This window comes from Chiroxiphia lanceolata, chromosome 4, assembly GCF_009829145.1.
Source record: "Chiroxiphia lanceolata isolate bChiLan1 chromosome 4, bChiLan1.pri, whole genome shotgun sequence".
In the NCBI taxonomy this organism is placed as follows: Eukaryota; Metazoa; Chordata; class Aves; order Passeriformes; family Pipridae; genus Chiroxiphia; species Chiroxiphia lanceolata.
The window spans coordinates 17,170,864-17,187,598 of record NC_045640.1 but is presented as its reverse complement, the minus strand read 5'-3'; the positions used below and the strand labels follow the sequence as shown (position 1 = coordinate 17,187,598).

The 16,735-nt window shown below is 36.9% G+C and overlaps 1 long non-coding RNA gene across 1 annotated transcript; it reads left to right on the top strand.

The window, feature by feature from the left end:
• Positions 1-1,215: 1,215 nt before the first annotated feature.
• Positions 1,216-16,123, top strand: LOC116785885. Its single transcript, XR_004356760.1, has 3 exons — positions 1,216-1,226; positions 3,391-3,395; positions 15,764-16,123. It is a non-coding gene; the product is annotated as an uncharacterized LOC116785885 (long non-coding RNA).
• The last annotated feature ends 612 nt before the right edge of the window (positions 16,124-16,735 follow it).

The following is a 16,735-nucleotide window of genomic DNA, read 5'->3' as shown; positions in this document are numbered from 1 at the left end:
AATTTATCTAACTCCCAAATATTTCGTGAATCCATAATACACTTAGGCAACAGGTAAAGAATAGACTGACTGTAAACTGAATACAACACAGCTAGATTTCCTTAGACATGTATCTTGTAAGCATAAAAGCTCACACATTTTTTGTTTGTTTATACCAAAGTTATAGAGATGAACAACTTTAAGCTCAGGTCATTTTTGGATACTCTTTTATCTACAGTCCGAAAATTCAGTCTTCTATTTTCAGTTTACGAGGTCTCATATCTATATGTGTGTGTTTCCAGAAGACACCCAGAAAATTTACTTTGAAATCAATATTTCAAAGCACAGTGATTTGTTGCTTATATTTTCAGTGAACAAATACTGGCACTGATTTGCATCTGAATAGGAGGAAAGGGGGAAAGTTAACCAAATGTGACTTGCAAGTAGAAAGGTTTTTCTTTTCTTTTTTTCAGTTATATTTTTGTGGCCTTCCCTGGAGTCTATAAATAAAACAGAACAGTGGCTCTGCAAGGGAAAAATCAGATTTCAAGAAGGATTCAAGATCAACAGACTGCTGTTTTGTAGATGAAGCCTGGAATATTAGTCCCAGAAGGCCAATATATATCTTTAGACAGAACTCCCGAGTTTTATTTTCTTCATACTTAAAGCATTTATGCATACACATGATACTGCCAGCTTTAAAAGCATTAAATACGGTGTCTATCTGTATGGATTAGGAACACATCTTTGATGCTCTTCAGTGAAATAATACAGAAGATTTCATGTACTTAGAGAACAAAATTCCATACAAACATTCACTGCTGTGAATACATACAGCATCAAAGCAGGGAGTAGCATAATATCCATTAAACAAGTGACACAGAGAAGAGAAATAACCGTGATTTAGCCTGTTTTCATGCCCACAGATAAAACAGAATTAGAATCCACAAATGCCAGGTGCAAACTCCACCTGCCACACAGCACTTCTGCCTGAGAGAAGTCATGTCTCCATAACAAACCTTTTTTCCAGGACATCACAGGCTAATAAACCTTCTCCACTACACAGAAGGCATCTGAATCTGTCTAACACTGCCAGAGCACAAGGGCTTCCATGAGATTTAGTCTTAATGCAAAGGTTTCCACTGGGAACTCTTCGGAGCACAGCACTTGGAGACAGAAAGTGGCATAATACTTTGTGTTACAGTACTAGTTGATTTTGTCTCTAAATGTCTTATCCTTGGTGAGATGTGGTTCATGACTCCCTCAGTGAAAAGGAAGACATAAGAGGATTTTAGTCTTTGTTGGGGCTGCTTAAAACTACTAGAAAATAAATAAAACTAAAAAGGCATCTATGACTGCCGTGAATCAACAAGCATTTTAAAGCACACTTAGCATCTCAAAAATTCGAGTTGCTGATTGCAATGAGTGTCTCTGTTCTAGCTACAGTAAGGTGCATAAGGCTAAATGAGTAGGAAAGATTAATAAGCTAGAAAAACTTCCTTTGATCTCTAGAAAATTTGAGCTCACTTCCTATCCAGATTTTTGCTTACTTGAAACTTGCAATTACCATACGGAAGGAGATTATCTAAAGATAATTTTGGGATCAACCAGAAAACTAAAGATAACAACAAATATTATTTCACTTAGGTACCAACTGTGTTTCATTATTTCAATAAAGACTTAATTTGGAGACTCTGCCCTCACCACTGATATATCAGGTGTAGTGTCTGTTGTTGCTGGTTAATGTATTTTGTAATAAACAAGAATGACTGGACCTCTGGACAGGTATTTTTAGGTATTGTTTTAATTAAAGTGTATTGAAAGTGGAATAAGCTATCTTTCATGTTCATACCATTACTGACATTGTGATGTTGCAGTTCTGCAGGCCTTTTTAGCATGTGCAGAGGGGTCAAGCACTTCCCTTGACGGACTTCATAAGTATTGCATATAAACACAAGAATTGATGGGCAAAGAACAGAAATTACAAGAGAAAGTTTGGATTTTTTGCCATTATGGATGATATACAGAGTTCTATCACGAAGACACATACTCTAGTATGAGAAGCCCTATCATCGTCCCTTGAATGTAAGCTAAATGATTAAGGCGACTGAAACCCAGGGCTTACCTAGATTACACACTGCAAGCAGATGCTAAAGTTCACTTTAGAACCAGTACTACCAAGAGGCAAAGCAAGGGCTATGACGTCATTTGATGTATGACATGCTATAGGTGAACCTAGTCAAAGGACAAAATTATCTCAGGCGTGCTATATGACCTTGTGTCATGGTTTAAGCTCAGCTGGCAACCAAACCCCACAAAGCTGCTTGCACTCTTCCCCTCCTGGAATGGGGAAGAGAATTAGAAGGTCAAAAGTGAGAAAACTCATGATTTGAGATAAAAACAGTTTAACAGATAAAGCAAAAGCCATGTGCACACACAATGCAAAGCAAGGAATTCATTCACCATTTCCCTATAGGTGGGCAGCTGTTCAGCCATCCCCAGAAAAGCAGGGCTCCATCATGTGTAACAGTGACTTGGAAGGCAAGTGCCATCACTCTGAATGTGTCTTCCCTTCCTTTTCCCCCCAGTTTTATATGCTGAGCATGATGTCATATGGTATGGGATATCCCTTGGGTCAGTTGGGGTCAGCTGCATCCCCTCCCAAATTCTTGTACACCCCCAGTCTCCTTGCTGGTGGGGCCGTACAAAAAGCAGGAAAGGCCTCGGCTCGGTGTAAGTGCTGCTCAGCAGTAACAAAAACATCTCTGTATTATCAACACTGTTTTCAGTGCAATTCCAAAACATTTCCCTATAGTAGCTACTATGAAGAAAATTAACTCTACCCCAGCCAAAACCAGCATAGAGTTTCAACATTTAAGGAAGGATATTGTGAAAATAAAAGTTTCTTTTCTTCATTCTCATGTCAGATGGACCTATAATTCTTTATAGTAAATTCCTTGTTCTTATATTGCTGCATATTAAACAAACTTAGTAGAAGCCTTGCCCATTTTATTCGGTTACTGACTCAGCCTTTTGTCATGAGTTCTACTTGCATTATTTATTATAATTAATTGTTACACTTCATTGACTATTGAGAAATTTGATCCAAGGACATGCATAATCCTTGAGATTCATATATCTTGATATTACAAGGATCATAAACCCTAAATTAGGAAAGGACGGACTAATGCACATAAATTGCTCTCGTGTACTTTGGGAAAAGCTTTAATTGTCTCTGCCAGAGTGATGGTATATTTCTGATATCTGTCTATCTGCCACTGATGCCCTTGCTCTTAGTATAAATTAAACAAAACTGTTTATTTCTATAGTTGTTATAATTATGAATTATCCCATGCAAGAAACCATTTCAGCATAATTATTCCTCAAAAATTAGAGAACTTACTCAAGAAGGCTAGGTACAGAAATGAGCCTAATTAAGTTCCTGCTTTTAAGACAGGAAATTCCTTTATTTAGTCTTCACTTAGTAGAATCATTTGAGGAATACAAAATGAACAAGTCTGCTTCACTGTTCTATTGATTTCCTCTCATTGTAAAACCTTATCAGTTTCAGCAGAAAACACAGAAATATCAGAAAAAAACCCAAACAAACTATAAAATACAGAAATCTTGAGTTCTCATTGTTTTCATTTGCAGTCTTAGCCAAGCAGCACTGCTTATAGTGTGCAATAAACACAAACATAAGAGACAATGCTGCTGAAAACATTTAAAGCTCTACTTATTTATGGTTGGGCTTCAGCTGAGCCTTCAGCTGCCTGCCAGATTCCTTGAGGACTGGCATCTGAGAAGCAAGTTGTACCTGCAGAAAACACAGATTTTAGGAATGTGATAGTGAAGGAAAACGGCTTTAAAGACAGACTATTTTTGTTAATTCACTTTTAAACTTTCCTATATAAGATAATGTTAACTAAGTTTTTCAAGCAGGATCTTCTTTGGCTCCAACCCTACTGGGCAGAGTGTTACATTCTTATCATTTTTTTCATTTGAAGACAAATTTCTCCCTAGCCTCTGAGACCATTTCAAAGGATATGAGGACAAAACCCTAAGGGAAGTAAATAAATACCTTTCCCAGTACTTCACGAGATGATAAAGTAGCCTAGAGACAAACAGGTCGATTTCAAACACTGTTACATGTCAGCAGAGACCTTATTGAAATATTAAGTAACCACAATGATTTCTAGAAATTTCTTTTTTTCTGCTAAGAAAAAAAAAATTTGAAAAAAATCGTTATAGCTGTTCATTGATTTCATTAAATTTGCAGAGCTCAGTTTTCCTATGAAAAGTTAATTGATTCAACAATTTACAAAACTATATCCCCAAGAACTCTCTTTCAAATTAAAAAGCTAATCACACCACTTCCGTCAAACAAATCTGGCTATGTAAGGCTGGCAGTACACCTTGCATGTTAGAAAACTAGTGCTTTCTTCTGGCAGAACACAGCAGGGGTTTGTTTATAATGGGTCACCTACAGATGCCCTGCTGCACTCCCCACACAAGGACTATCTCTGTTGAAAAGGCTCTAATTGGTCTCCACTACCCGGGCTTGGGAAGCTCACCAGGCTCAGTATCAAATCCATCTCCTAAGTGCACAGACTCAAGCCTTCTCTCCATGGGGCCCCAAGTGGAATAAGACACCTCTGGGGCCCCTGACTAGCTCAGGTACCAGAAGCAGGGTGGCATTGCTCATGTAGCTTTCTGCCAGAGCTAATCTGATAGCTGTTCTTTCTTTGCTGTGTTAATCCACATACTCATCAATATGTTCCTGAAAAATGGGGGTTTGGCAGTACAGGCAGGAGAAAAGAATAATTCCAGCCAAAAAAAACTTTTCTCCCATATTTTGATATTCATTTTCTCCTTGAAAAACATCTGTCTGAGCAAAAGGAAAGATATTTTTGCAGTACTGATTTTAATTTGCTGTTCTCTCTCTCTCACTTACATAAACACACTGCTTTAAGATACTGTCCTCTGACAGCAGAAATCAATAGACTCTTCATATTTTAAAAGCCATCAGGTAACGCTTCAGTGATTAGGGGATTGATTCTGTTGTGCTGTTTTCATCTGGAATAACTGAACCGAAACCAATGAATTTATATTGCTGTAAGATCACAATCCAGTCCCCTACCTAAGATGTTTCCCTTTGCTTCCCAATCCTTTAATAAGAAAAAAAGGAAAAAAGTATCAACAACATTGCATATGTTTTATTTATAGTTGATATACCAAAAGAACATCTTTCCACAGAGCAAAGGGCTTCAGCAGAGTTCTCGTACCTCCTTCTCTTTCAGCACATGAATATGTATGTAAGTATATATGATATTTCTACATGTATACTGATATGTCACATATAGAACACACATATACATCTGTATAAGCACACATCCATAGATACATAACCATTCACATATAAATATCTGTCATAGAAGACAATAAATATGTAGCAAACACATCTTATCTCCTCTCTTTCCTTCCATTTTTTTGAATACTTTTTTTACTCTTCTGGAGCTCCATGAAAAGTTTAAAATTTTCTTTGTATACAGGACTCTGATCCCCCACTACTTACAAGAAACCATATTTTTATTTAAGTAAATCCCCTTTCTTCCTGGACTTTCAGATACCTTTTAATAAATAATTGTCTAAAAGGGAATTTCTGGGAAATATCCAATCATCCAATATTAAATGTTAAAGCTGTAACTGCAGATTTCTTGGTTTAGACCTTCCAAAGAAAAATAGGGTCATAAGTCAGAAGGGAGGAGACATACTGTCTGGTTAGCTAAGCATGGAAGAAATAGAAACTAGATTTCATATTATCTAAGGCAGGTCAGTTCCTTAGCCCCTTGAGAGTCTTTTTAGTATCCAACCATCTCATATTTTTTACTTACAACTTTACTTATCACTCTTATTCAGCACTACTAATTAAAAAAAAAATTAAAAAAAAAAAACATTCTGGCAAGTCCTCGAGCTTCCACCATGTTGCCTGCAATAATCTACTTTTTGCCTTGAGTAATTGGCTCTAAAGCTATTCAAAATAAAGATGGAAAAATTGTTAATCACTTTATTCTAAAAGGGCTTATGTTTGGTCGCTCAAATCTAGACCTTCTGCCTCCTTAGTCAGTCTCAACTTCCAGTATGGATAATAAGGTAAAATGCACTGTGAAAAGGACACCTGCTTTATCCCCCCTTCCCTACTTGGTTTCAGTTCATCTGCCCAAAAGTCAATGAATAGAACATGTGAAATTTAAGGATGTTACCATGGGGCAGCCATCTGTTTTATGTTTTATTCTTTTCAGAATACAATTTTATATTTCAGTTTTATGTGCATTGGTTGAGATTTATGACATTTGTTGTAACTGTGACCCATCATGATGAATATTACAGATGATGATGGGCTCGTTAAGCACATCTCATTTTAGTCAAACTGCAAGTGGCATTTTGTTTATATGGTTCATTTCACCAACAAATTAGATTTCAAATTGATTGCTTTCTGGAATGACTTTGTTCATCAATTTCTAGACTAGGCAATTACAAAGACTATACTAGTAATTAATAAGCCTCTGTATCAACAATGTTTTTAAACTGCTTGACAGAAGTAGTGAAGTTTACAGGAATTCAGATGTAAATTTTAAGGGTCAATCACAGCTTCCAGAATCTGATAAAAGAATACCGCACATAGGTAAATTTTCATTGTGTGAAATTCAAAGCCTCACATCTAATACTGAGACAATATGCTCTTTTCCCCTTAGCCTTAGCTAGAGAGGAAAAAAAACCACTTTGCACTTAATTAGATTGGATATTAGAAAGAGGTTCTTCACCCAGAGGGTGGTTGGGCACTGGAACAGGCTCCCCAGGGAAGTGGTCACAGCACCAAGCCTGACAGAGTTCAAGAAGCATCTGAATGATATCCTTAGGCACATGGTGTGACTCTTGGGGATGGTCCTGTGCAGGACTAAGGGTTGGACTTGATGATCCTTGTGAGTGTCTTCCAACTCAGTGTATTCTGTGATTCTGTGATTCTGTAATTTATGAACTATTCAAATAAGAAACTCAGTGTTACTTTTTTCAGTAATAAGTGAGAAGAATGACAGGACCTTGTGGAGGAGCAGGAATCAGAATGGGAACGGTTCCAGGCGTGGAAAAAGACATACAGCAATTGAAAGGACTTTATTATATGGACTTTACAGTTCTTATGTATTTACAAATATGCACGTTGTATGATTCCCCTACAGTTGTAATACCCAGGCTTGCCCAGGTATGCCTCGAGGTGCCTGCTTCCCTTGCTTCTCCCTCTGATTGGCTGAAGAAGTTGCAGCGTGGAGAGAGCTACCATTTGTCCTTTCCTTTCCCGGTTCCTCCCCAGCTCCTCCCCAGTTCCTCCCTCTTCGCCCGAGTCCCTACCCCTATTCGTTTTCCTGGTTGTCTGTCTCATGCTCCACCCCATTTTCTGGTGCATTCCATGCCAGAGCTTATAAAACCCCCACACACTTTCAATAAAGGAGCCATTGCACCTCAAACATTGCTTGAACCTCGTTGTGCAGTGCCGTGATCCTTCACCCCTCCCCCATGGACCATGGCAGGACCTAGAATTAAGTTTTTATTGCCAGGGAATTGGTGAATGACCCTGGTCAAAAGTCATGGATTTGTTTACATATCAAAAACTATCTCAGAAGGAACCAGTTCAAATCAAATGAGCTTGGGCAGAATTCCTCAGTGAAATTAGCACTCTGATCCCTAAGCTATCAAAGGCACCTTTGAATGGTACCTTGCAGAATGTAACATAGGTGACTTGCCCAAAGCCAGCTATGAACCTCGTGTCAGAGTGAACTTTAATCAGCATTTCCGTTCTTAGTATGTTAAATAAGGAAAACAGCATTTCCTATCTTACAAGATTTAGGTATGTAAGGTAAGTGGTCATGAGGCTATTGGACATGTTCTCCCTCTAATAATTTAAAATTCATATTAAGTCTTCTAATATCAGGTTGTACAGGCCTTGACTGGGACAGAGTAAATTTTCTTAGCAGTAACTGGTGTCGAGCTATGTTTTGGATTTGAGAACAGAGAGATGTTTTAGTTGTTCCTGAGCAGTGCTCCCAACAGCATCAAGACCTTTTCTAATTCTCACACCACCCCACCAGCAGCAATGAGACTGAGGATGTACAAGAATCTGGGAAGGGACAAAGCCAGGACAGCTGACCCCATTGATCCGAAGGATATTCCATACCATATGGTGTCACACTCAGCCTATAAAGCTGGGGGGAAAAAAAGAGGGGGGACACATTTGGAGTGAGGGCATTTGTCTTCCCAAGTCACTGTTAACATGTGATGGAGCCTTTCTTTCCTGGGGGTGGCTGAACACCTGTCTGCCCATGGGAAGTGGTGAGTGAATAGCTTGTTTCAGCTGTTTGTGGGCGCAGGTTTTGCTTTATATATTAAACTGTCCTTTTATGAATCAATCGGTTTTCTCGCTTTTAACCATATTCTCTTTCCCATTCCACTGGGGGAGAGTGAGTGGCTGTGTGATGCTTAGCTATCAGTAAGGGTTTTTCCACAACACAGGTCAAATCTAGCCTACACCACAGACCTTTTTTCCCACTGTCTTCACAAAGCTTAAATTTTACCTCATGTGCCTCAAGATCTCAAAAATATCTTCATGGGAGTCTCCATGTATAAGACTCCCACTCCTTCCTCTGTACTGACCAATATCACCTTCTCAGTTGTGGGCCCAGGTAGATTGTGTTGCAGGATGTTTCTAGGGCAGGTATTCCACTGCATGGGACATGCCAGCTCAGAATGAATTATATCAGGTTTCTATCCAAATGCCCAGATGATTTCTAAATTAAAATTTTGAAGGGCTATTAACCCAGAACATGAAGCAGAGCCTTTGAGATTCAGGATAAAAATTAGAAAGGGAAAGGTAAAGCATCAATTTTCTCACCATTTAACAGAAGAACAGATATTAGCCATCAGTATTTGCTAAAAATGAATATAAACAGTTAAACTCCTTGCAAACACTGAATATTAGGCTGCGACAGCAAACTGTGTAAGCTGACTTACAGTGTGCATCCCTGAATAACTAAAATGCCGGAGTATGGAGAGGAGCCAGCACCTGACGAAAATGGAAATAAAATTTTAAAGGACTCTAAGGATTGTAAAGGCCTGAGGTGAGCAATGAGGTGAGAGAGTAAACCAGCAATAACTCTAGCCTAATACACACTAAAAAAAGCAATAAAAAAAAAGAAGCCAGCAGAAAATGGAAGCCTCAGATGTTCAGGAATTGCAAAAAGTAAAGACAACTGAAATGCACTCACTTGTATCTCTGATGCTATTGAAGGGGTTCAAATCTGGACATTGAAGATTACAGTCTCAGCAACACTGTCAAAATCTGTAGAAAACAGATGATTTAATGTAAACAAATGCTATTAAGCTTAGCGTATTATGCCCTACTTCCTCTCTGGACCAGAATTTTCGATTGTATCCAACAACAACCGAATGGCACGTACACTGGAATTATCTGCTGATTTTTCGAACTCCTTCCTTATAAACTTTGAAGTTTAGCCCACTTTAGGATAACCAAACAGCTCAAGCCCCTTTTATAGCTGCTATTTCAGGAAAAGAAATGTCATTTTTCTCACCATTGTTCTTTCTTCTAATAGTTCAGTTTCATTGAGAAAGTCAGTTACAGCATGCATGAAGTACCTGAGATATCTGTCTAGCATTCAACTTTTGCTTTTTTCCAGGAAAAGTGTTTTGAATCCTCCCTAAATAACTAATCAAAAGCTAATCAATGGATTTCTCACTGATAATCTCCTTCAAATTTTGTTCCAGGTTTGACTTTCAGGTAGATTTGCACCCTATACATATATATTATCTCTAGGCTAATAAGCTATAATAAACTACATCATCTTTGTCAGCCATAGATATGATCCCCAGTGATTTATGCATGAAACACTACTGACCAACAAGAGAAATCAAGATTAGTTACTATCATTATGCAAGAATTATTATACAGTTTCTTCAACCTTAACTTAAAAGGACAATTTCTGTTTAAAAACAAAATTCTTTTTCCTCATTAGTAATGACATTCAGGTTTATACAAGCTAAACCCATGACTATTACAGCAAGTATTACCAAAAAATATATTCCACTTGGCCTTAATCACTTGGGTCATGTGGAAGACATAAACCAGATTATGAAGTAAAATGAGTTCAGTTTTCACTTAGAAGAGAATGTATTTCCTACATCAGAAAAGTTTATTTTGCATGCTGTATTAGCTGTTTAAATAGACTCAGTGCATATACTGTAATGAATCCACATATAATACACTGAGGAATTAAAGGCTCAGAGTACTGGAATTAAAGGTTCCATTATTTTTCAGGTAATTTATTTTGCATCACTGTATTATAAGATTGAGGACAGATGCTTTGGCCCTTTGCCTCAACTCTACAGACGGTTCACCTTATTTATGTGAGTACTTCCTATAAATCCAACAAGTCCCAAGCGTATAGTTAAGCATGTACATAATATTGCCGGATCAGAGCCCTCATCTTGATTTGCTATGCTTTTTTTTTCCTTTTGCTGTCAGACTCCTTGTTTGTTAATCATCTTTCCAGATGATTACTTCTGCTTTCCAAGTCCATCTCTGTGTGGGGCCACATATACACCTAGCAGGTAACTCTTACCTATTTCTGCCTCATTCCATAAGCTTGTTGCTTCAAAGCATCCAATGGGGTTCTCAACCTGGAATTCAACTTTCTTGAAACCCCCCAGCTATTTCCTCCTGCCCTCCTGTCTGATTTCTCCTAGTCCTATGCAAAATGTAGACAAATATTTTAATTTGACAATAGTGAGTACATTAACAAGGATTTCAGCAAATTTTAGACACAGTGGTATCCTTGTTTACTTTACCAAGATTTTTCAAAGTCCTTTTAATTACCCTTAAAACTTATTACATAGTCTTGTTGGGCATCTGGGGAGTCTGAAGAGTAGAAAAAAAAAAGAAGTAAAGGAATTGTATGCTATTTCTAATCCATTTCTTCATACATATTGTCCGTCCCTTCATTTCTGTGCTTGATAGGTTTCTAGCCAGTTCTGAGAACAATATTACTGCATATAACAGGCAGATGCATTGTACATATTCTGTCTGTGCAGTATAAGCATTTTATACATCATTTAATTGTTGCAAAGACTCAACAAAGTCAATATATTTTTCTTAAAGTTAAGAAACTGATTCTTTTTTTACCCTGGTAGATGGTTCCACAGTGTTTGCAGGGTAGTCCACTGGCATCAGGAAACTGTCACAGATTTCATTTTTATTGCGCTGCATTAGCATCAAAGTCACATAGTTTTCACTTAGTAAATGAATAAGAAAGAACTAAACTTGTTTTAACCTTGGCAATGTCTGGTATTTCTGGTTAAGTGAAACAGCCACTGTCTGTCATTTTTTGATGCAATATTAATCTGAGGCCATGAATATTTAGAGGCATTTAGTTTTCCAAATAGCTCTGCTCACAAACATAATGCAATAGTCCCTGTGTCCTGGCCATACTCAAATAAAATTGTTTTCTCCTTTTAACTACTGAGTTCCAACCAACTACATTGTTGCCCATGACTATATTTTGCCCAAGGTAAAAACATTTCATCTATAAATTTTGTTACTAATGTTACATCAATTCACAAATGTTACACTTAATATTTGCCCAGGTAAAATTAATAAGACATTTGCAGGGAAATCACTAGTTAGCATTATCTACTATCCAAAATTATTTGCCCTGGAAAAGTGTGAAGGTATGGAAAGTAAATAATGTTGAACAACAGGGCTTATGAAGATGAACATTTTGAATATTCTTTTGCTTTTGGAGCGTAAGATCAGAAATCAAGAAAGACACACAAGAAAGAAATTACATTCATAGAGTAGCCACGCAGAAAACTAAATCATCATTTAAGATACTGTATGTAGTCAGACCGTGTTCAGAATTCTAGATATTTTGATTTATGTCTCTCCTCCTCCAATTTTCAGGCAAAACAATTGTTTCATCTACCTATATCTTAAAGTTGTATTTCCTCTGGTAAAACATTTTATATATTTCATAAAATCTTTTTTTAATGATTTATCATGATTAGCAAATTGTAGATTCTATTAAAGAGATTAAGATAGATTGGCATCATATCCCTTAAAATTACAATGACATATCAAAATCTTTCCCAGATAGAGCTAGAGAACCTATACCTAAGTTTACAGATTCCTTAAGGATGTAAGTCTCCCTTCAGTCTAGACAACATAAGAGATATTGAATATAAAAAGTAGACATCAATTCTCTTAAGAAACTAGGTTTGATAGGTGCATAGTATATATGAGCTGGAACAATTCAATAAGGAAAACAAAAGCATCAGCATTTCAACTGAAAAAAGCTGATAGATCACAGAAGTAAACATTCCAGTGGCTTTTTTCATCATGCAACTCCAACATTCCACGAAGGAACAAATTAGTGTTCTTAAGTTGTTCCTCCCCAGTGAATACTAAATACAAGGCTTAGGATTTATTGATTGCAAACATTCAACAGGGTAAGTATGCTGTTCAGTGTGCCCAGAAGTCTTAGCTTTGATTGATCCAGTCTGGGGAACGTATTGAAGCACACTGTAGATTTCTCTTTGGCTATGCACCCAACTTTCCTCTTTGTATTTGGAACATAGCCTAAGTGCAGAAAGTACTTGCTTAACAGTCTAGACAGAGCCAATATCAGCACTTTCTGAAAATAAACATAATTCTTTTATTTCCACTCAAATTTGCAGTTTTGCAAGGAATTCCTGAGCATATATTCCAGGAGGAGATCAGAGCAATCAGCTTTGATCATATAGGAAAAGGGACATTGGAACTGTATGTAAAAGTTGAACAAATTCAAAATGAAGTGTTTCTTTTTTGAAAGTCCCAGTGACATTTACCCTTTGGAATCAGTTACATGGGAAAGGTGATAATTTCTTTATCACCTGACAGCCTTTCCTCAATAATAAACATCTTTTTCAAAGATAAGCTCTCTCACAGATAAAGCTTGAATTTGACCTTTACTGGGAGAGTTTCTGTCATCTGTGTAATGCCAGACTGAGGCAGTGCTACTGCACAAGTCCCTTTGGCTCCAAGTTTACAATGGTAAGAACATCTCCAAGGACTGTGGACACTCGACAATGGTCATGGTCAAAATTTCACTTTCTCTCATTTCCTCTTTTTTCTGTGACTCTTAACTCTGCAGAATACAGTGTGCTTCAAGAACTTTAAAAATGTACAAGCAGCTGTTAAACATTTTACTTATTCAGAGCCTGAAAGAACTATTAACTGGCTGAGGTAAAAATTGTCCTATTGAACATCACACTTAACAAAGCAAGCTGTTGTGATCATTGCTCAAGGCATATGTGGAACATTCAGAATTCTTTGTTACTTATATATTCTGAACCTGCACATGGAGAGAAAAAAGATCATCAGAAAACATCTACACCACAAACTTTTACTCTCTACTTTCCATTTACTGTATTTTATTTTATTGATATAGTTGTTATTATCACCATAGTTCAAATGCATCTTGGGGGTGCTTCACAAGTTAACACAGTGTTATAAATTAATCAGATTATAGGTATTGCATCACAATCATGCATATTGACTGATTAGACCAGGCATCCTACACGACTAATTTTAAATCGAAGACTGATATGTGGAAAAAAACCAATTAATCCAACCCTATCACTTAAAACATTATTGCTTAATCCCCATAAACAGAGTGAATAAATAAGAATTATTAGGAGTCTTTGACTTATTTTTTCAGAAGATGCATCCTGGGACCCACATTTGCCTTTTATTGTGTTGAGAATGCCTATACCTCTTCTGTATTTTAGAAGCTGGAATTTGAAAATTAGATTTTCCTATTTTCATCTTGTATTTTTTTGAGATGTAAATTATTTTCAATAGAAATCACTTAAATCTTTATAGAATCTAGTAGAAAAGTGTTGAACAAGAAGGGAAAACAATTTTAGAAAAAGCTGTTATCATTGAAGGAAGAGGAATGTGCCCCTTCTAGAATGAGATACAGAGGGAAACAAATCAAAAGAATCAGGCCAGTGACTGGATGGGAGTATATGGACTTGATAGCATATTGTGAGCCCTTACATCTCCCCATAAGATCAGAATAGCTCATGTACCTTGTAAAAACTGCATTAGATTTTAGATCACTGATTTCTGTACTAATAGAGCCTGAGGAATTTCAAATATGTTTCTGATCTTTTGAAACTTTCCTTGTTGCAGTTTTTTTTCATTCTCCACTCTCACTGGGTCTTCTATTCAACCTTTTTCCCCAATATTTACTGCCAGACACCCCAAAGCTATAAAAAGTGCTTTTCCAATGAATGGAAATTTGCCTCTTTGGTGAAACATAGTAACATTAGCAAATTATTTTCAGGAATGAAAAACTACATGGAGAAATGGAAGAAAGGAAAATTGTCATGTTAAAAATTTACCACTGTGCTTGACTATTCTCTGTCTGACAACAACAGGCAATGAGCACTGCAGAGGACAATGAATGGGCTCAGTGCTCATGCAGGAGTGTTTTTCAGTAAATCACACATTGTCCTATAGAGTCTAGGTTTCATGAGCAAAACTTTTATCCAAGTGTTTCCTTGGTCCATTGTATATTGTAATGTATTTAATCTAACTTACTTTTGGTACATGAGAAATGCAGAACATTAATCACATCTTTTAGTTTTCTTTGCGATTATATAAAGCTGTAAATCACAGGTAAATTTACTGAATTACATGAAATCTACTGGAACAAGCTGGCATAAGTAAGTGAAGAATCAGATTCTTTAATTCATTGTTCCTGCTTTCTTTCCTTTCCTGCATCCCATCATTATTTTAGCCCAGAGGTAACTAAGGTCAATATATTTTGTTTGCAGCCTTGATCATGGTTACATCTTCTCTATATTTATAGTGAATGAGACAGATCAAAGAACTCTAAATCAGCTGCAGAAATAGCTAAAGCTTGCTTAAACAAGAGCTGAAAAACACTTTGCACGCACTGTTTGACCTAACCTCAACTCTGCCCTCATGATGGATGAAGAAATGCAGCTTTCTGGCTGAACAACAAAAGCAGTGGGAAACATTTACCAGCACAAAATGTAATGGTAGATGGACTACCATCTTAATTTATTAAAGAGCACAGTTTTAAAAACATTCTGTTTCAAACAGAAAGAAAACATGAAAATTCTCGACTTGAAAAGAGACATTTTTTCCCCAAGAAAATGCAGATGACAACTGAAAATTGTTGTTTCATTCAGGTAGCACCACTACCACAACTCCAGAAAATCATGTTTTAAGCTCACTTTCTATCTCAAGAGCTGCTCTTATGCACACACATAAGAAAATTAAACAATCAAAGCTACCCTCCATTTCAGATGCATGTGTGAGTAAGCCCACATCTAAATATTCGATTGTTGTCACATTCAAGTACTTCGGAAACCACCCACTCGTGCACTGTCATAAGTCAAAACATGGAGTCTTCAGAAAGCCTTGAGTCTACTTGAAATGCACAACAAAGTTTCCTGTGGAGTATTCTTGGCTTTCAGGAATATTTCTGCATGATATGTCTCACAGGATACGCTTAACATCATATATATACACATTCTTCTCAAATCCTACTAATCCTTCTACAGAATATAACAACACAAGTATAAGATGACAGCCTTAATCATGGATTTCCCTTATTTTTTCAGATTGATATTATTTAAGATTTTGAAGTGTTGCCTAAAATCTAAGAAAAATTCTCTGGACAGTTTGTCAAACTAAGGGAGAGATCAGGTCTTTATTAAGGCCTTAAGGTGCATAAAATACATCTAGCACAAGCACACAGAATAACTGTTACAATTTTATAATACTGATTAATCATCATATCTAACTATTACATCATGGTTACACCTGGCCCAAAAACTGTCCATCATGCAGAGTACCCTCAGGCCCTTCCCTAGGCATGCCTCCCCGAATTGGGTTGGTGGTGCCAAGAAAACAGTGCTTTATCCCTCCTTCATCTTCATCATCCCTCTCTGTCCTGCTTGGTCCTCTTTGAAGGATCCTGTGTCTTCTCTAATAGTTTACTCCAAAGTGATATCAAACACTGTGTATATTATGTTCTCTAGGTACATCTCCTACAGATCGGATGTTCTTGCTAAAGTTTTTCCTTGAAAAAGAACATTAAACAGAGTTTCGAGAATTTAGCATTAAAGGGTGGTTAGTTATAAAGTGTTAGAAGCTACATACCCACAACTTTAAAATTCTATATAATGAGGGCTTAAGATCTTAAGGATCTTAATGCATCAGAAGAAATATCTGTTCCAGAGTAGAACATGTATAGTCTGCAAATAATTTCTAGATTTGTAACAAGTGTCTGAGAAGTACAAGTGCCAAATAGATATTCTTTCCCAAAGAGATGTTCCAGCTGGTCAGATCCAAGTACATCTATTGTTCAAAGTAGGGAGTTGACATTGCTACAGCTATGTCATCTAGTAGGTAAATCAAAGGCATTCTCCAGTGGTGAAAGCATTTGGCACTTTTCATATGTATAGTTGCAATTCAGTGATTAAAGAGGGATTATTTTTTCTGTATGTTTCGTTACACATCTTCAGCACACAGAAAAGTAAGCTGAAAGCATCTCCAGTGATCTTTGATTCACCATGTCCAGGAACTTCATCATTAGTACTTTTCTTGCCAGCAGAA